Consider the following 21,674-nt stretch of genomic DNA (forward strand, 5'->3'; position numbering starts at 1 on the left):
GGAATCAAATTCGATTTTATAACCTTCACTGCCTGCTGAAAAGAAGCATCAATGGTAATATTACACTATCTATCACAGAAAAATGTTAATCGACTGCCAACCATTAAAGCCATGTAATTATCAAATGCATTCAACTGTAATTGCGTAGGGTTCAATTCCTCGACCCACCTAGTCTGCGGACTGGTGCATTCTGCGCCCACCTCTGCAAAGCACTTTGAGTGGGAAAATTCTGCTGCTGTTGTCTCCACGGAGGGCATTGCCCTAAAAAAGACCTGCTGGCTGTTGCCACTTGGAGCAGGAAGCTACCTCGAATAACCTGCTTAAATTTCCCCCGCATACCTACAGTAGGAGTGAAACATAACAGGTTTTCTTGCCTGTGCTCTCGAATCTCTGACCATGCCAGCTGCTGCCTCCTGATGCTCATTCAAATCTTTTTCACCTGTTTACTGAGATCATCAACAAATAGAAATTTTGTTACAAGGTAAAATAGTCTGCACAAATGAGCATAACTTACATTTAGCTCGGGCTTAATCACCTCCTTCCTGAAGGCATTCAGTTCATAGTTTTCATGGGTTAACAGCCCCAGAGCATCTTGTTGGGTCTCCAATAAATCATGTGAGAGCATTTGTGCAAATGCAGTGGTATCTTTAACCAGTGACCCCTGTAGTTTTTGCAATTTCATGTCTTTTGCCCTTGTGGGAACCTTCAAAATGGCCCATATTGCAGGGTTTACCTTAGGCACCTCCAACAGAGGGGAGTTAACAGGGCAGGGGTACTTTTTGATGGATTCTTCTAGTCCTGTCTCCTGAAAAGCATTCGACACCATATATGTTATAGATCCTGCCTTTTCCCCTTGTCTTTTGTGTATTTTGCCCTTGTGGGAACCTTCAAATTGTCCCATATCGCAGGGTTTACCTTAGGCACCTCCAACAGAGGGGAGTTAACAGGGCAGGGGTACTTATGGATTTTTATAGTCCCGACTCCTGAAAAGCATTCAACACCATATATGTTATAGATCCTGCAATATCATCTCCTGGTGTCTGACTGATACCCCTCGGTACTGAAAACTTTGTGGCAATAGCTGGTATATTTTCCTCCTGGCTGGCCTGAGCAGTGCATGGGGATTTGGGTGACTCAGCCTCCATTACCTTCATCATCTTCCCATGCATAATCATAAATGTCCTCCCCCTGCTCTGATGGTGTAAGAAACTTACTCACCATGGTCAACCCCAGTTCCTTCAATTTATCCAGAAGATTTACAATTTCATCGCTGGTCAAGGGCTCTGCTCTCTGGCAAGCCTTATTCTCGGACCCCGATTGAGAGGGGTGCCCATCGTACAGAGACCATGCCCTTTCTCAGACATTTTCTGCAGCTGGCGGTTATTCTCATCTGTCTAACGGGCGGCTTCGCTACGCAATGTGTTAGGTTTAAATCAGGTCCTACCTACTCTTGTGCAAGGTACTCCCCTTCGCTGCCACTTGATGTCGAACCATCTCATGCAGCTCACGTTATGCAGCGGCATAACGGTATCACCTCTTGCTTTTTGAGACCCTGACTTCCATGAAGCCAGGTCAGTGCAGCCAGACTTGGACCCCACCTTCAACGAAGGGAGATCTCACCCCCAGCTGAGGAAGATCAGCATCACTGCTATTGTTTTCAGACTCCAACTTCAACAAAGCTAGGACACTGCACCCCGACAGGCCCACTGAATTTTTGGCGCTAACGAAACTCTATGGGGCCTCTTCTTGGAGGCCTTCCTCCTCAGGGTCTTGCATCTCCCCCAGCCCCTCATCGGGACCCAGGAAACTCCCACCAGAGGTCCCAAAATTTTTACCGCTCACCTCCTTCTCCAGAGGGCGCGTTTGGGGGTTTGACTCCATTTTTGTGGATCACTCTCCTGCAATCTCCCTCAGAGCTCTGCTCCTATAGGCCTACTATTTTAGTGCTTTTTTAGGGTCACTCTACTGCGATCTCCCACTGATTCAGTGCTTTTTTGCACCTGCGCTAAAAACGCGTGCTGCTCCTCACAAGTGAGCAGATGTAATGGCTGCACATGCACGGATGGGATCTCAAGTTGGTGAACCAATGTACATTGCGAAGAATAATCTAGTTATTGTCACGTATTTGCTGTTTATAAATACACTACACACGGAGATGTTAAGCTTCATTCATTGTTTAATATAAATCTAACATGGTTCGCCGCAGCACACAGTATATATGAGTGACGACATCATGACGCTCAGTGTATTAACATCATGAGTACACATACATAACACTCTTCCCCCACAATATAAATGCTTAGTGAAAATAACATACAGGTTGCACTTATAATAAACTATGATAAATACGTGGTGTCCCTATACAAATGATGAGGATTATAATTGCACTATGAAGAAGTATGAAATGATAAACCGCTAAGTCATTGTACATAGTTTTTCAATCTTTCTGGAGGATGTGTCCCCGTCTTGTATCATCTCAGAGAGGTGGAATCCATCAGAGTACTTTGCAACTTCTCCAGATTCTTTTCCTTTCAAAATGGTACCTCGGTTGGTGGCAAGGTTTGTGAAGTTTGTCTTTGGTGAAACCCATTCAGATGTTGCATAGGACTGTATTGTTGAACAAGGTGTAATGTAGGTCTTCTCTGTTGAGTCATAGGACTGCATGGATGAGGACTGCTCGGTTGAGACAGGGCCTCATTTCTCTGGAATGTTGATAGCAGAATGAGCCCAGGGAATCTTATCTGGTATCTCATTGGGATCGTGGGCAGTGGGGGTGGCCTTAGTTGCTCTCAGTTGGTTGATGTGGTGTTCCCATATTTTAGAATAAGAAGAGAGACTTCGTTTTTTAAGAATAACCCCTCTCATCAATGGATTCCTACTGTCCCAGTAGTCTCATGCCAGTATTAGTTCTCCCACTTCTAGAGATCTGGTAGATTTACTTGGAGATGTGGATTGTTCTATTCGAAGGCTGATGTTTAGGTGTGCTGTGGAAAGTCTTGTTCTTAAATTATGTCCAAACATCAATTCAGCTGGTGTTTCTTTGGTGGTAGAGTGCAGCGTGTTTCTATATCTTAACAGGAAATCTGTAATTTTGTGACTCCATGATACATTTAAGAGTTTCTTAGTTTTCATGGCCATCTTGAAAGTCTGTACAAAATATTCTCCTTCCCCATTATTGCTTGGGTGGTAGGGTGCCGACAAGATGTGTCGATTACTGCTATTGCATAGGAATACCTTAAAAGCCACCGATTCGATTTGTGGACTATTGTCAGAAACTAGTTCAATAGGTAATCCATGTCATGCAAATATACTTCGTAGTTTTTCAATTGTCTGGTCTGTTGTTGTTTTTCTCATGTGTGATACCACTGGCCATTTGGAATGTGCATCAACAACAATGAGGAAAGTTTCTCGCATAAAAGCACCTGTTAAATCAATGTAAATCCTGTTCCATGGTCGTGATGGCTATTTCCATGGGTTCGCTTCAACTTAAGGAGCTTTGGGTTGCATATTTTGAAAAGCGCCTCATCTTCTTACCATCTGTTCAATATCAGTTGCTACAGAGGGCCACCAAACATGCAGACAAGCCAATGCCTTCATCCAAACCATCCCTGGGTGGTTGTTATGGAGCTCTGATAACATGGCCATCTGCCATTTTATAGGATTGATTGTCCTGGTTCCCCACAATAAATAACCTTCTTCAACTGATATCTCATGGCATCATGTATAATAAGGTTTTAGTTCTTCTGTGATGGTTTTGGCCTTGGGCCATCCATTTAACATGAAATATAGGACCTTTGATAGAGTCACTTCTTTTTGTACTTCTTTGCTGAGCATTTTTGCCATTATGGGTAAGTGGTAAATTTGTTCTTAATCGATCGCTGTAGCCTCCACCATCCACTTAATTATTTCATCTTTCTGTTCAGTTTCCAGTAGAGATAAATGAGGTAGACCGTCTGCATGGTTATTTTGTGTTGCTAGTTTGGCGAGCAGCATGGCCCATCTTTGAATTCTTGTTGCAGCTAGCACTGGTATTTCCTTTTTAGGGTCTAAATTCAAACTTAGTGGTTTGTTTTCTGTTACTAAGGTAAACTTCTTACCATATATGTATTAGTGGAATATTTTAACACCAAATATTATGGCAAGCCAAATAAAAGCTCTCATGACTGAAGGGAGAACAAACATTTTTATTAGCTTATAACTATGGGTAGGGTTTGACAGTAGTCTTCAGAAGGGTTCTGGATTTATGCAGAAACTAGGGTTATATATGAACAGATGGGGGCAGAGCCGGGAGTTGGGGCCAGCCATCAGCACAACACACTACCAGTGAATCCCAGTTCACTGTATTCACTCCTTCCTGTAGAATTTAGGGTCTGTGAATGAAAACAGAGAACGTAGGTTCAGAAAACAAGTTGAAAAATATAGTTATTTACAAATTTACAGATTTAAGCAGTTTATGAGTCTGGAGATTCTAGTGGAGTGCCTTAGCACCTTAGGTGCCTTAGCACCAAGGCTTAGCACCAAGGCTAAGTGCCTTAGCCTTGGACTCAGGTCTCTTTGTGAGGGAGGAGAGGTGGGCTGGGTCTCTGGTTCAATGGTGGAGGACGATGCACTTTCCTCTTGAACCAGATCCCCTGAGGCCCTGACTGAGGGTGGTGAGAATGAGCTCTGTGGCTTGTAGGGCACTTGAGGACATGTCCCAGGTCCCTGATGGAGAGAGTATCCTCCCTACCATCCAGTACTCCACATAGGCATACATGGAATTGGCATGGAGCAGTTTCACCTTTTCCACCAGGGGTCAGTCTTGCTTCTTCTTACATGTTTCCTGAGAAGGACTGGACCAGGAGTGGTGAGCCATGTTGGGAATGTCGTTCCCGAGGCAGATCTTCTTTTGAAATTGAATAGGAGCTCATGAGGAGTAGTGTTGGTCACAGTAAATAGGAGCAACTGGATGGAATGGAGCTCCATGATGAGGACTTCCTGCCAACATGAGTCTGGAAGGCCTTTTGACTTCAGGGCCAGTTTGACAGCTTTCCAGACCATGGTGTTTTCCTTTTTAACCTGCCCATTTCCCCGGGGGTTGTAGCTCGTAGTCTTGCAGGATGCGATGCTCCTGCCAGCAGGTATAGACGTAGCTCATCACTTATAAAGGATGAGCCCCAGTCACTATGAATATAGCTGGGATACCCGAACAGGGTGAAAGTGGAATCTAGGGCCTTTATGACTGAGGAAATGGACGTGTCTGGACATGGGATGGTGAACGGGAAGCGGGAGTACTCATCAATGATAGAGAGGAAGAAAGTGTTCCCGTTCGTGGAGGGGAGAGGTCCCTTAAAATCGACACTGAGCCGTTTGAAGGGCCTGGATGACTTGATCAAGTGAGCCTTTGCGGGGTGGTAGAATTGTGGCTTGCACTCCATGCAGACCTGGCAAGACCTGTTCATTTCCCAGACGTCTTCCATGGAGTATGGCAGATTGCGCGCCTTGACAAAATGAGCCATGCGGGTAACCCCTGGATGGCAGAGCTTATTATGAAGAGACAACAGAGGCACAGCTTCCTCTGGATAAGGCATCTGGAGGGTCATTAAGAGATCCTGGCTGATAGGCAATGTCATCCTCCACCTTGCAATCTTATTATTTTTGATTTTTCCCCTCTTAACATTATTAAACATGAATGCAACCGAGCGCTGGTCAGTGAGGAGCATAAATCAGGTAGTGTCTCCTGTGCCTCATGGCTTCTTCAATGGCTTGAGCCTCCTTTTCCACAGATGGGTTCCAGAGCTCATGGCCTTGTAATGTCCAAGAAAAAAATTTCAACTGGCTTGCCTGCCTGGTTGAGGGTAGAGGCCAGGGCTATGTCCAAAGCATCGCTTTCCACTTGCAAAGGTATATTCTTGTCCACCGCGTGCATGGCGCCTTTCACAATGTGGTTCTGGAGGTAGTTAAAAGCCATTTGTGCTTCAGCCAATTAGTGGCTTTTAAGAGAAGGCAAACCTTATGAGCGTATTGAGGGATCGACTTGGTGTAATATGAGGAAAAACTCCAGGCACCTCCTCAAAGCCTTCATGGTCCTGGGAATGAGGAGCTCTAACAGGGGGCACATCCTATTGAGATCGGGGCCAATGATGCCATTCCCCACCACGTAGCCAAGTATCCTTGTTTAGTCCTGAAAAGGCACTTGTTAGAGTTATAAGTGAGGTTCTGGGCTTTCATCGTGTGAAGAAAACTCTAGAAGATTGAGTCATGGTCTTCCAAAGTGTGGCCACAAATGGTGACATTATCAAGGTAGAGGAAGGTAGCCTTCAACCCATACTCGTCCACCATGTGTCCATCTGCCTCTGGAAGATAGAAACCCCATTAATGATACCAAAAGGGACCCTCCGGAATTGATAGAGACAACCGTTAGCCTCAAATGCTGTATATGTACCAATTAATAGTTTAGCTATAGTCAATTACTAGCCTAGACTTGTTTTCCTCTTTTACCACTACCACTTGCACTCTCCACGGGCTGGAGCTAAGTTCGATGATACCTTCATTGAGCAGACGTTGTGTCTCAGACTTTATGAAAGCTAGATCTGCCGTATTATACCTCCTGGTCTTGGTCGCAATATGTTTGGAGTCTGAGGACAGATTCAGGAAGAGAGGTGGGGGTGTTGATATTCAGTTTGGAGAGGCTGCATATGGGTTCCAATTTTAGGGGAAATCGTGGAATTTGTGGAAAAGGAGACTCAAACCATTGGAGAAGCCGTGAGGCACAGGAGACACTACCTGATTTATGCTCCTCACTGACCAGCGCCCGGTCGCATTCATGTTTAATAATGTCAAAAGGGGAAAAATCAAAAATGACAAGATTGCAAGGTGGAGGATGACATTGCCTATCAGCCAGGATCTCTTAATGACCCTCCAGATGCCTTATCCAGAGGAAGCTGTGCCTCTGTGGTCTGTCTCTTCATAATGAGCTCTGCCATCCAGGGGTTCCAGGGAGAGGGGACCGGAATACTCCAAGGTCACACTTTTAAGGTGATACAGGAAGTCCAGACCCAACAACACCGGAGCACACAATTCATCAAGTGTATACAGGCAAAATTACAGAATTCCCTCCTTTCAAACAACAGATGTACTATACAATGTTGTTGAATATGTATAGAATGCAAATGAGACGCAAAGAATATGTGATAATTGGAAGGATATATCTTTTGTACTCTTGCACAGTCTAAGAGTCTATGAAGCTTTCAGTAGAACCTGTGTCGATTAAGCATTTAGTGGAGAGTCCATTTACTTTAACAGTCACTATGGAGTTGCTGAGCTGGTAAGGTCCGACCTGATCTAGGATTATTGAGGCTAGGACCCCAGAGACTCCATAATCCTCACTTGAGTGGCCCCCACTGTCCTGGACTGCCCTGCATGGGTAAGATGCCGTCGACCTTGTGGCGTAGCAAGATGGCCACCCTCCTTTCTTCTCTGACAATGATGGCGCCAAGTTTGAATTTGGGTTGTGGCAAGATGGCCACTGAGCCTTTTTGCGCCATTTCCTCACTGCTACTGCCACTCTCCATCAGCTTGTAGTGGAGCAAGTGGGCTCGAGTGAATTCAGGACTGAATTGGATCCAGGAGCAGTGCAGGCCATGGACTTACCCGGCCTTCCCCTCACACAGCAAACCCTCACCCAATGCCCTTTCTTGTCACAGCTGGAACACACTGAATCCTTAGCTGGGCCTCAAGATCAGGGATGCTGGGTCTTGCCACAGAAAAAGTACTCCTTGGCATGGGAGCACTCCCTAGCATGAGGAACGGCAGCTATTAAGGCTGGGGTAGCAGGGCAGCCGGTCCTTGGAAGGGATCACCTGGGTGAGTGTTAGGTCTGCTTTGTTCATGAATGAGTGAGTCAAACACCAGACTGAGTCGAAATCAAGGTTCTTTGTTCTTTATTGCCGGATTGTAACACTTGCAACTAACAGTGTTAGTTGGAAAAGGCGCATTCTGCCGTTATCAGCAAGTGGTGTTTTTTATATACCTTAGGATACGTACTTAGTAAATTATCATACCATGACATTGTCCAATGAATAAACTGTTGCTGTCCCTCTCTGCTAGCCTCCTGCACATTAATTTGTCATCCCCACTCTTATCTTGAGAGTACAAGGTCACAACTGCATCTTGTTACGGCCCAGCACTGGGTGACTCCCTCTACATTCCCAGCTCATGATGTTTTTACCTAACAGTGAGCGAGCTTGCTGGGTTTGAGGTTGTCGTTTTGCAAACTTGGCCTGTTCCAACTAATTGGCCAACATGGCTAGACTAGCCAGGTCCTTCTTACCCGACTCAAGTAGTCGCTGCCTCATGTACCTTGAGCGGACACTCATGACTAGAGTGTCCTGGATCTGTTCTTCCTCACAAATGCATCCTGTAGCCACTTCGTACTTGCACTTCTTGGCAAGTGTCCACAGATCCAGCAGGTAATCATCGATGGTCTCTCCTGGCTATTGGTGACATAGAGCGAGTCAGTGCCTTGCTAGGATCTTGTTTTGTGACTTCAGGTACGGAGCCTTCAATGCTTCGACGGCAGTGTCATATGTAGAGCAGTCCCTGATGATTGCATACCCTTTCATTCCTACCCTCGAAACAAGTGTGGATTTCCTGAGTTCATCGGTGTGGAAAACATCTCTGGTTGCGTTCAGGTAGGCCTGGAGCAGTCTAGCCATTATGTGAACTCTTCAACCATGTCGGGGGACAGAGGGTCTATCAGCAGAATACCTAGCTTGAGTAGCACTAACATCTTTTGGGGAAAAAGCTAATAAAATTGTAGTGCAAATAAAAGCTCTCACAATTGGAGGGAGAACAAATGCTTTTATTAGCTTATAACTATGGGTAGGGTTTCACAGTAGTTTTGGAAGGGTTCTGGGTTTAGGCAAGAAACCAAGATTATATCTGAGCAGATGATAGCGGAGCCAGCCATCAGCACAACACATTACCAGTGAACCCCAGTTCACTCCACCCTTCTTTTTCCAATTGTGCATAATTATATTCACAAGCCATCAAAGATCAGGAGTCATAAGCCACTGTTTGTTTCCTTTTTTCCATTCCCTGTGACAACACCATTCCTAATCCTACTGGTGAAGCATCCATCACTCGGGTCACTTTTTTGTTTGGGTCATAGTGGACAAGAACATTTCCGCTTGATGTTAGTAGGTCTTACAAGCAATCTACCACATTACTAGTCTCTTCATTTCAGATCTTTTCTTAACTATTAGTTGAGCGGGCTGCATAGCATTGACAAATTTGCAATGTCCTTCTGATAACACTTAACCAAACCCAGGAATGACTGCAATTCAGCTCTGTTTATTGGATAGGGTGCTCTGCGGACAGCTTCAGCACCAGTGATGTCCATCCGGACTCCTTCAATGTTAATTGTAAAGCCTAGCTATGCTACGGAAGGTGCAATAAATGCACATTTGTCCGGGTGCAGATGGACATTTGCTTGTTGTAATCAGGTTAGGACCTTTTCTAGGTTGGATAAGTGTTCAGAGTCATCTTGACCTATAATTATAATGTCATCAAGGTAATATCCTACATTAATTCCATATAGTTATTTGTCCATGGCCGCTTGAAAGATTGCTGGGTTTGCAGATATTCCGTATAGGATTTTGGTATTGGTGAATATCCCTAAGTGAGTATTGATTTCTTGGAGTTTTCATCCATTTCTATTTGTTGGTATGCTTGTGATAAATCCAGCTTCATGAATTTCTTCCCACCTATTCAAGGCCTGGAATAATTCCTCTGCTCTAGGCACAGGATGTTCTGGTATCTGCAAAGCTTGGTTAATGGTGACTTTGTAATCACCAAAAATTCTGATTTCTCCATTGGCTTTTCAAACTGGCACGATGGGAGCTGCCCAATCACTGTGTTGGATTTTTTCTAGTATTTCCTGTCTTTCAATCTCTTAAATTCTGCTTCAATTTTCCCAATTTATTTATTTATTGCAAATAGTACTGTTCTGGGCTTTAAAAAACTTCAGTTCAACACCTGATTTCAAGTGTTGTTTCACCTGGACGCTTTGAATTTTTCCCAGGATTTTTTTGAAAACCATCTGGTACTTCTTGAGAACTTGCTCCAGTTTTGTCTTGCCCTTATCTTCCAGGTATAACTTCATTATGGATCCAATTTCCATCCATTCATGTTGGATGTGTGATAGCCAGTTTCTTCCGAACAACACTGGCCCTTTGGTGTCGATGATGAATAGGAGTAGTCTTTTTGCTGTCTGTTCTTTATATTTTACGATTACGTTGCATTTTACAAACACCTTGAATTTCTCCCCATGACTGTTTTTAATACTGTGTTGGCCTCTTCAAAGGTGAGTTGGGCTAGCAGTAGTTGTTTTGAATTTAATGGTATTAGCAAAACTGCTGCCTCTGTCCAACTCCATTCAAAGAGGTTCGATGTTAATTTCCATCCTGACGTAGAATTCTAATTTTCTATCCTTTAATCCATGAATATGCGTGACTTCCACAGTCTTGTCTTTCTCTGAATTTGTTTCCGTCTGGGGCTTTCATCCTTCTCCTCCACCATTCTTACTCTGGTGGGATGCCTTTCGAATCTCAGTCCTTTCTTTTAACTTTGTTTCTAGGACATTTGGCTCTGATGTGCCACTCTTTGTCACATAGATGACATCTAGATCTTCTAAAATAACCCTTATCAGGTCTGTGATTGCTTTTCCTGCTGCAAAAGCATTCAGGGCGGGAAAATTTGCTCACCACTAGTGATTTGCCTTGGCAGATGTATAATCGGCTATCTTGAAACCCAAGGCTGTATTAAAAGTTACTTCCTTTTTAATTAGTAGTCATTAGCCGGCACTGCAGTCTGCTAAACCCATTACCAATCAGTCTCTTAACCCTTCATTTAAGAATGAACCAAACTCACAGAATCTTAAAAGTTTACATAATACAGCCAAAAATTTGCTTACTGATTCGCCTCTTTTCTGTAATAAAATTGTTGTCTTTCTGCTCTAACGGGTGATTTGGGACTTAGGTGTGCCCCTATTATTATAGCACACAACTCTGCATAAGATTTTATTCCTGGTGTTTTGGGTGCTATTAGAGATTTTATTAGTTGATATGCTTTACTCCCATTTGGCTTAGAAATAGTGACCATTTTTGATTAAGTGGAGCAATGTCAGTAATATTATGGGCAACACAGATATTATCAAATTTTTCTACATAGTCATACCAGTTTTCTTCAGCATCCATGGACTTTCCAAACTGTGACTCTGCCATTTTAGCTTTTTTTTGTTCTCTGTGACTGAAATTGTGGGGTCCACAATCTTGCATTTCCTTTTTAAATCTTCACTCCAATGTGAAGCATTGAAGAAGTCCGTTTTGATCCTCATGGCCAATCTGTCACGTATTTGCTGTTTAGAAATACACTACAAATGGAGACGTGAAGCTTCATTTGTTGTTTAATACAAACCTAAAATGGTTCCCTGCAGCCCACAGTTTATATGAGTGATAACATTGTTGCACCAGGCGTGATGACATCATATGCACATAATAGTTACACTGTCAGATATTTTTCCTACATTAAAACCATGTGCATACTCTAAAATTAAATCATTGGATGCAGAGTACACTAGCTCATGGCTAGGAAAGTGCTGTATAAAGAAACTAAAATACTGATGTTTTTGTTTTTATTCAGATTATCAATATCGGTAGTTTTTTGATTTCAACTACATAAGTGTAAGTTTTTACATTCAGGAGAGATATGATTCCACACCAGTTGTATGTAGCTCTCCCACAGTTTATTGCAATGGAGGACTTATAGTCATCATACATAACCTTTCACTTATATCTCATCCATTTCACTATTCCCACTTTCAATATATTTGCTTGTCCATTGGAGCTTTATCAGTCACCATTCTGTTAGAGAAATCTATTAATATTCCGACAATGAGAGAAACATGACTTACACCCACCTTTTACTTCCTTTGAATGCTGCATGATCTATTGATTTTCTCCAGCACATTTGTGTATTGCCCATTGTTTAACAAAATCTTTACTGTTCTTTCAATTTCTCTCAGATTGTGGAAAAACCCGATTCCACAGACTTGGTGATTTGAGCTCATCATCCTGGATGTCCTGTTTAGATTGAGAAAATTAGATTTCAACATTCTCCTTGCTGTGTTACCTTTATGTTATCATTTGTAGCCTTTGCAACAAATCCATTAATCTTTAAGATTAATTTGAAGCAGAATGCTGCTTTTTAAAACCATTGTAGGTTTGTGTTTTAATCTGTTAGTTCACTTTTATGAGAGGTAAAAAAAAATAATTATTGTTATGAGGAAGTTTATTGAGAAATTATTCACAGTTTATTTTGAATTGATATGAGCTGTGAATTTTAATTTCAGGTAGAAACATATAATTTAACTTTTTAAAGAGAGCTTATTTTATACAATATTTTGACATTGGAGCAAAGTAATATTAATAGATACTCAAGATTTTCCCTACATTAAATTCCTGTACATAGTGAGTACAATAACAAAGGGCACAACACTGTGACCATAATTATGCTGATTTAGTTAAAGATAACCAAAACTCATTGACTGCTTGTAGGAGAGCTGTAGTTGTAAAACACTCAGTAGTATTAGTATCTCATAAAGAAATACGGGAAACCATAAAAGCAGTTCAAATTTCAATCCTTCCTCAAATAAGTCACATAAGAAATAAGAAAATAAATCACAAACTTCTCTGTCAAAAAAATTAGATGGCAAATTAAATCAATAAGATCTAACCCATGACATGGGTTTAGCAGTGGTTCTCAAATTTTTTCTTTCCACTCACATACGACTTTAAGTATTCCCTATGCCATCAGTGTTCTGTGATTAGTAAGGGATTGCTTAAGGTGGTATGTGGGTGGAAAGAAAAAATTTGAAAACCACTATTTTAATCGTACCTTATTAACTCATTATGTGCACAGTTTCATAACTCCAAAGGAAATGGGCCAATGACAATTTTTCTCAAGCAAAATATTTCAATAACATTTGGGTTTAGAGCAGTGATTCTCAGCCTTCACTTCTCACAAGACCAGTTTAGAGTTATAGACATAAAAACAGCCAGCAGGTTTTTTATTTATTTTCCTTTGTGAAATTTTTAGATGGAAAAAAATCAAGAGAAACTGATCCCTGGAACTCACTGGACAACAAATGAAAGAAAGCACAACAAACGTAAGCATTAGTCATGGAATCTAATTTTCAGTGGGTGTGTGGTTGTTTCAGTTTAGACTCCATAGTTCAAATCCAGTTAAGTAGGTTTTATGAGAGTTTATTGCCCTGTTGGCTCTCAATGTCTGATATTAAATAAGGTTGGAGAGGTATACTTTTGTTCCCAGTAGGTTTAGTCCAGCTTTGTAAAAATAATAACTGAGAAAAACACACTCTAAAGTATTTTAAGAGAGCTGTATGATACCAGATATGGAATTGCCCTGAAACAAAACTTTGAAAGTGGTTTAAAATAATAATTCCCAAACTAAATAAGATCCTGTACTTTTGCAAGTATGTTACAACACGAAGATGCACCAATTGTTAACCTGAGGGAGGAACAGTAGTTGGTAGTCAGCAGCGGGTTTTCTTGTCCAGTTTCTCAAGGTGCCACATGTTTACATCGGATTCAGAATAGAACTTGAGGACTCCTAGGATAATTGCTTTCTCTCTGTGCACCTTCTACCACACTCCTGGTGGTGCCTGTCCAACTAGTGGGATAGATCATACCCAGGATGTGATAGAGGAATCTAGAGTATTGTCTGTATGCTCTAATGATCATTCTTCAGTTTGTTTCTTTTTATACATAGACTACCACCGCAATACATTTATTTTTTTCTGCGTCTAATGTAATAATATATTCTCTTATTTTAGATAGTGGGAAGTAAATTGTATTCATTAAACATCAAATATTAAAATGTGGGTATCGATTTTTAATAAATCCTGATTAGTTTTTTGAGATAATTAAAGGTAAAATATTCTCTAATCTATTTTCCAGAATTTTTGAAAAGAATTTAGCATCTAGATTTAATAAAGAGATTGGTCATTCAGAAGCACAATCTGTGGATCTCTTTTTCTTAGGATTCAAGAAAATAGAGGCTTCATAAAAATTATCAAGACACTTACTGTGACAGAATATATATATATATATATATATATATATGTTTTTGGGAGATAAGTTGGGGCAAGGCTTATAAGTGTAGGTCACATACAAACACTTTAAAACAGATCTTATTTAAAATACTGGAGCTCTGCTCATGCTAGACATGCCAGGGCCTCAGAGCCTTTTCAGAGTGCCCAAGAGACTTCAATAATGGATTGTTGTTTACAAAAAGGCAAGAGATGAAAAAGCTTGTCAGAGCTGCTTCTGTTTAGAGTGGAACTTGCTGTTCTTGGAGGGTCATGTGGTTTTGCAAGTAGAGAGAGTTGTGGTGGTACTCCACCAGCCTACTGCAGGGGGGAAACCTCTGTACCTGCAGGAGTGTAAGGGGACAGGACAACACCTAGCTGGCTATCAATCAGTTGGCCTGAATGGATCAAGCCCCACCCGGTCGGGGGGGGAGGGGGAGAGAGAGAGAGAGAGAGAGAGAGAGAGAGAGAGAGAGTCTCACTCACTCATTCACTCACTCACTCGTGACCTGAAAGTAAGATATTATCATCTGAAGAACCCTGAAGGAGCAAGTTTCTTCAGCAAAACACTGAAGTGGGTGATTTAAAAAAGGAATCAGTGTAGGTGTTGGTAAACAACAAATCTCTCTGAAAACCATCAAGAACCTTCCTGTGTGGTAACCATTTACCTTTCAAGTACCAAAGCCTGATGAACTTCATAAATATTAAATTCTGTGCACAGTATAAGAATTGCCTTCAAAAAGTAACCTTGGAGGAATGAGCTCGGACTGTGAATCAAAGAACTTTTCTGAACTTACACATACATTACATATACATGTGCTTAGAATTAGAAAGGGGTTAAGTTAGGTTAGTTAAGTCAATAGCAATAAGTTAAAGTGTGATTCTGTTTTCATGTTTAAAGATAATTTAAAGCAATCTTTGTTTACGTAATGAATTGTCTTGGTGAATATCTATTGCTGCTGGGTCTTGGAGTCCTCTGGGCTCGTGACACTTACCCTTGGAGAAAGCATCTGATAAAACTGTTAATAACTGAGGAGCAATTAATTGAACAAATGATTTATAAAATTCAACTGAGAAGCTATCAGTGCCAGGAGCTTTTTCTGATTGTAATGCTCCAATTGCTTTAGAAATTTCCTATAACAATATTGGTTGATCTAGTTTATGTTGCCATTCAGAAGAGTATCAAATCCTTGTTTGATTTGTTATTATATATCTCACATCCAGCATGCTCTGTACCTGCTATGTTGAAATTATTATCAAACTTTAGTATTTTTCAGGTTGCAAGCTTAATTTGCACAAAAGTAAACTTTTTCCCTTGAATGGTTCTGATCCTATCTATGATAATATTCCATTTTAAATAGTGACGGGATTTTTCACCTATTTAGGGGTTAAAGAAAACTTCCATCCTCTGTTTAAACAGGTGAAAGAGAGCTTATCTAAATTGTCCCCACTCCATGTCGCTTGTTGGTAGAATTAATGTCATCAAAATGAATGTTCTGCCTAAATGTTTCATATTCATTCCAGGCAATCTGATTTTTATATAAAGGAATGTTTTGACTCAGTTGAATCTATTATCTCTTTGTATGTTTGGAACAACAAGGGTCTAATTTTGAATAAATCTAATTTTTAAAATATCAAAAAATAGATGGGGGCTTTGCTTTGCCTAACCAGAGGCATTATTGTTGGGCTATTAATAATAAATATATTATTTTCTGGATTCCCAGACTGCCCAGAATGGACATCCATGGATCTAAAATGTTTTAACAAATTTGCTCTGGCTACACTGCTTGGTTTCTTCACTTCCCTTTTCTTTGATAAAGGCAAATAAATTAATAAGCAGTAGGGTAGTCAAAATTTTATTATGAATTTGGTTCATTTCAGGCACTGATTAGAACTGAAAATTTTTTCTTTATCCACTCCGATTATTAATAATTTCTTTTTCCCTCCATCTTGCCTTGATCGTGTTTTTCATAAATGGAGAGAAAAGGGTATCTGTAGACGGCTGTTTTATGACCTTTGAACATTTGTCACATAAATTTAATCCCCTAATTTCAATTTTTTAATATATTTATAGGTTAGAGATTTTCTGAGAAACCAAATTACTACTTTTCCATTCTCCTATGATAGCAATTGTATTGACCTTTTTTTGGTTAAATCCTTGTCAAAAGGGTTTAATAGGATTCAGTTATGGATTAATTTCTAAGATACGTTGAGTTTCTATGAATCAAATTAAGAGTGCTTGAGGGAGTGACTTACAAACTATTCTTTCCATGGATATATGGGCCAAGTGTTTAAAATTGGTTCATTCCTCTTCTATTTGTACACATCATTCACTTATTCAATTCAAGATAGTACATAGAGCACATTTATCCAAAGATAAATTAGCTAAGATTTTTCCTCCTATTAATCCTTTATGTGACAGTTGTCATGATAAGGTTGCCTCCTTATTTCATATGTTTTGGTCCTGTTCAGCATTAGATCACTATTGGAAGGAGTTTTTTAATGCATTTTCCTGTATTTTCTCGGTTACTATTCAACCTCATCCCATTACAGTTTTATTTTGTGTGGTGATAGAGAAAAGCTGATTATTCGTGTCAGATTGCCATGTGATAACTTTTGCCACTTTAATGGATAGAAGATGTATTTTGCTAAGATGGAAGGACTTTATCCTTCCCAGTTATGCACAATGGATGAACCTCGAGAAGATTAGTTGTAATGTTTTGAAAACTGAAATTTAATATAATGTGGCACACTTTATGGAATATTTTAATGTTTAGTGAATAATACAGTGGTTTACTGTTTTGTATGTAACATATGAATCATTTGTACTCTCTTACTGAACTTATTTATTTACATATAAGGCAATTCATAAACGTACTGTTGCTGTTACCCTTTGGCTGGTTTAAAGTGTCCGAGCAGCTTTTTCTCTTTTTTTCAGTTTAGTAGGTACAGATTTAGGATTAGTTAGTTACATTCTTTTTTTTTCTATTATTTAACAAACAAGAGATATAAAATTAAATTCTGTCTGTTTATTATTAGTTGTGACATTGTAATTACTCTGTACCTAAAAAAAATTAATGATTTGTTCTTGCGAGATACTATTACTGTCTCGATCCCTGGAGTTCAACACTGTAGACCAGAGAAATTGCAAAATTAGAAGACACTTGTGAAATTACAATGCTTTCACTTTCCAGCAATTTTAATTTAGCAAAATGGCACAAAGCCCATCAATGGAGTGCTGTCAAACTGAAAATTAATCTCAGTCTTTATTAAGCATTACATCAGAAGGCCAAAAGTGGTCAGTGAAGTCGTCTTCAAGGAGAGTCTTAAATAATGAAACACAGCTCGAGGTTTAGGGAGGAAATTCCAGTCCTTAAGGCTTTGGCGACTGAAACCATACCTAGTCATGGAAAATTAGGACTTACCTAAGGTTAGAATTGGAGAACAGAGATTCCAATAGAAGTATGATACATAATATAAAGCCAAGAACTAAAACATCTCTTGATGCAGGAATGTTTGAGAAGCATTCTATTCTAAGCGTACCAGGGGTGTAGGTCAATTGATTGTAAATTAGGCGGCACGGACTCATGAGCTGAAATGGCCTGTTAATGTGCTGCATGTCTAATTTTTTTTCTTAAATTAAAAATTTGTATGGATAAATAATTAGGATAAGTTTAGTTGAATATTGGCCAAATGTATGCAGTTGGGATTAGTGTGGGTGGGATATTTGAGTCAGGATGCACACGGTGGGCAGAAGGACCTGTTCCATGCTGTGTGACTCTATAACTGCTCTATACTCAAAATAAGTTTATAACTCAGGAAGCCATTCCGTTGATTCTGTTCATCATTTCTGTGTTGATCCAAAAAAAAAGCTACTTGGACTAATGCCACCTTCCAGCGCTAGGTTTATAATCTGACAGATCATGGCTCTTCAAGTGCATGTCCTTGAGCTGAGGGATTCCACCTCTACCATTCTTTCAGGAAATGTATTCCAGACCCTCACCACTCTCTGAATCTAACGTTACCTCAATTCCCCTCTAATTATTCATAGTCTGTGCTCTTTGGTCCTGGACCCCTCTGCTAAGAATTTTACTTCACCTCCTAGTTATTGTTTACTCAACCCTCTGCTGCTTCAGCCTCAAAATCATACAATTCCCCTCCTGAGTTTCACTTTCACCTTCCTATAATCAGTGAAGCCATCTGAACACTGATATGATCACCTGCCACTAACAGCTCGGCCAAGGTAAGCTGAAAGGTCCAGAGATACCTGCAGGCAAAGCAGTTATACATGCTTCTGCAGTAATTCAGGACTGTATAACGGAACTACATGGTCTCTAGAGTACATGAGAACTGCAACTTTGCTTAGTTCTACAGGCAATTATCCATTTTCAGCCACTGCATCTTGATAAAGGGCTGTGACCCAAAACTTGACTGATCATTTCCACACATGCCTGACCCCTGAGTTCCTTCAGTTATTATTTCTCCCTTCCAAGTGGAGCAGCACTTCACCTGTGAATCTGTAGGGGTCATTTACTACATCTGGTGCTCTCCATCAAACCTCCCATTATCAGGGAGACTGTGGCCAACCACTTCAATTCCACATCCCATTGCTTCACTGACATGTCTGTCCATAGCCTCATGTACTGTCAAGTTGAGGTCACCTGAAAATTAGAGAAAAAACACCTTATACTCTGTTTCAGCAGTCTTCCTCCAAACGGTATGAATATCAACCTCCAATTTCCATTAACCCCCTCCCCACTTTCTCTCTTTCACTTATCCCTCCATCTCCCTTCCTCCAGTTTCCCACCCCCTTCCCTTCCTTCTCCTATTCTTATCCCTTTGCCCTCTTCCCATCACTTCTCAGCCTCTTTCTCTTCTTCCCCTCCAACCCATATCCACCTATTATCTCTCATCTTTTAGCCGGTGTTCCTCTCTATTCTTTCACCACCATCCACTCACCCCTCACCCCAACCCCTCCCCCACCCCCACTTTCTTATTCAGGTTTTCAGCCATCCTGAGTAAGGGCTCAGGCCCAAAATTTCAACTAATTGCCAATGGATGCTGTGTGACCTGCTGAGTTTCTCCAGCACTAGACCTCAGCAACAGCAGCTGGACATTGTAACTTTGGTTCAGTTTATCTTTCGTACCCCTGTTCATTATTCAGGCCTTCTAAAAAATACTGCATGGCAACACGACACGGTATGGAATATGTTTTCCTGCAGGTATCTGAAATTAACAAAATCCCTTCATAATATCATGAGTGTACTGGTAATATTTTGCATAGAATTATCCAGATTAATTTACTTGGAGCATGTGATGTGTATATAATAAAGACTTTAAACAAGATGAAAAATCAGAATGGATCAGTGGTGTAGCTGGGGAGTGGGGGAGGGGAGGTGCAGGTGAAGCAACCCTGAGCACACTTTTCAAAAGGAGCGCTCCCCCCTACCAAGGTCTAACACCACAAACTTGCTGTGGTCCAACAATGCCGCCATCATCCCCACCCCTCTACGCCCCTTCTTTCAACCCTACTTTATTGGAACGTCTCTGCAGCATTCACCCCAGTGGGGAGAGAGTTATCAGTAAAGACTTGGGAGACTTGCCGCCATGCCACGGGATTTGGATTACTCATCTAGCATGCCAATTCAGCAAAGAACTAGGAAGGAAATCTGGCATGTAGTAGCAGAAACCTCTGAGCATTGAAAGTGTTCCTCCTTCATTCAAAGGGGGTGTGCTGGTCAGGAAGTGCCACGACCCCTCCTTAGTTTTCAAACGCACTTACTTGTTGATACCCCATTCCTGGTAATAGCCAATGAAAAGCCCCATGAGTTTCTCCCCCAGTAACCTGCTATAGTTGGCTGGATGATGTAGTCCTGCCCTGGCACCAGTGTGTCATTCATTAAAATCACCAGGTAGTCATTTTGAACTTCAAGCCAAGTGTCAAAGATGGCCGAGAAGAGTGAGGCTCAGTGCCATTGGTGCTAGCATCCAGCCTGCTGTAACAGAGCTGCTAGCTGTGAAGCAGGTCGTTGCCCATCTCCTCTTTGCATCTCACCATCACGTTAACCTGGTCGAAAAACTCACTGAGTTGCTTTTGCCTGGGAATCAGGCATGGCCATAACTCCAACTGGTCATTGCTGGAGATGAGACTGCTTGGCAGACGGGAGTTGTTCCACGGGCCTCGCCAGCCGGGTGCAGTCAGCTCCTAATCTGTGCTGGGAGGCTCCCAAGTCATTGAGAAATAATGGGCTTTCTCAGCTCTCATTTTACCATAAAGGACAGCCAAAACCATTAAGACCAGCAGTAAAATCAAGATGAGGAGGCCAAAGAACACCACCTCCTTTCTGCTAAGGTAGAGCCCAGAATTAGACACTTCTCATGTTGGTGCAGGGTCCCTCACGGGATCCCTAGCTGGGGTCTGGTGAGGTACACAAAGTGCTGAGAAAACTTAGCAGAAATCAAAAGGCAGTCAACATTTCAAGCCGAGCCCTTCATCAGACCGATGCCTGAAATAAAAAGGTAGGGGTGGGAGGAAGGAGAGGGGAAGAGGAGGTAAGAGGTGGCACAGGTGGGTGGGTAAGGGAAAGGGGGTGAGAAGTGATCTGGGAGTGGACAGCTCTCTGGTAGGAGAAGGAAGAGGGTGGAGAGCTGCAGAAAGGTGGACAGAGGGATGAGGGACAGGGAGAAAGAGAGTTTTGGGCCAGTTTTACCCTTTATTCATGGTGAGAGTGGGATCTGATGCCACTCAGATCAATATCCATCTGATGAGTAATCCAAAGTTTAGGTGAATTTACACCATGCATAAAACACCCATAGATATTCCATGTTACCAGTGACCGTGCAGAGGGCAGCGTTACCATATATTAGGAGTATATGGGGTCACTTTGAATATAAGGCTGCCATCAGTTTCAGAAGAGATTTGAAAACTGTGAGTAAAATGGATGAAAGAATATATGTATCTTTTTAAGATTAATTATAATACAATAATGCAATACTTAGTGATTCTGGAATTACAAAGTGTTGATGAAGTATTTGTTCAAATTTAAATCATGCAGAAAAACATTTGCCATGCATCCTGCGGGTTATCGCTCCCTTAAACTGAGGCAATCAGGCCCTGCTCATCCAGACAGAAACAGATGCCCCGACAATGTTGAATTAATTTGGTGAAGAGATTTTTTTTGTCTGGATTAAGGAATAAAGTAGGCATATTGGAGACTGCAGATGTGGGAATCTAAAGCTTAACACAATCTCCTGGTGGATGAAACAACATCAGAATGGTTGACCCTCTGAGTTCCTCCATCAGATGGTGTTTAGTTGAAGTAGTGCACAAAATTGCTGGACTTTTGTGTATTGCACTTGACCCCAACATATTCAGGTTTTCTTGTTTGCCTCCATGTAGCTCAAGTAACCTGACCAGGATTGTTGAAGCAATATACAACATGCTAAAGAAACCTGGCATGCCACGCTGCATGCATAGGAAGAAATAGCCAGTCGACATTTCAGGTCGAGCCCTTCATCGGAAAAA

The 21,674-nt window shown here is 41.2% G+C and overlaps 1 long non-coding RNA gene across 1 annotated transcript; it reads right to left on the minus strand.

The window, feature by feature from the left end:
* Positions 1-4,164: 4,164 nt before the first annotated feature.
* LOC138752761 (uncharacterized) lies at positions 4,165-11,440 on the minus strand. Its single transcript, XR_011350902.1, has 2 exons — positions 11,218-11,440; positions 4,165-4,370 (listed from the first exon to the last, which is right to left on the minus strand). It is a non-coding gene; the product is annotated as an uncharacterized lncRNA (long non-coding RNA).
* Between the last annotated feature and the right edge of the window lie 10,234 nt (positions 11,441-21,674).

The sequence above is a fragment of the Narcine bancroftii genome, chromosome 2 (genome assembly GCF_036971445.1).
Source record: "Narcine bancroftii isolate sNarBan1 chromosome 2, sNarBan1.hap1, whole genome shotgun sequence".
NCBI lineage: Eukaryota > Metazoa > Chordata > Chondrichthyes > Torpediniformes > Narcinidae > Narcine > Narcine bancroftii.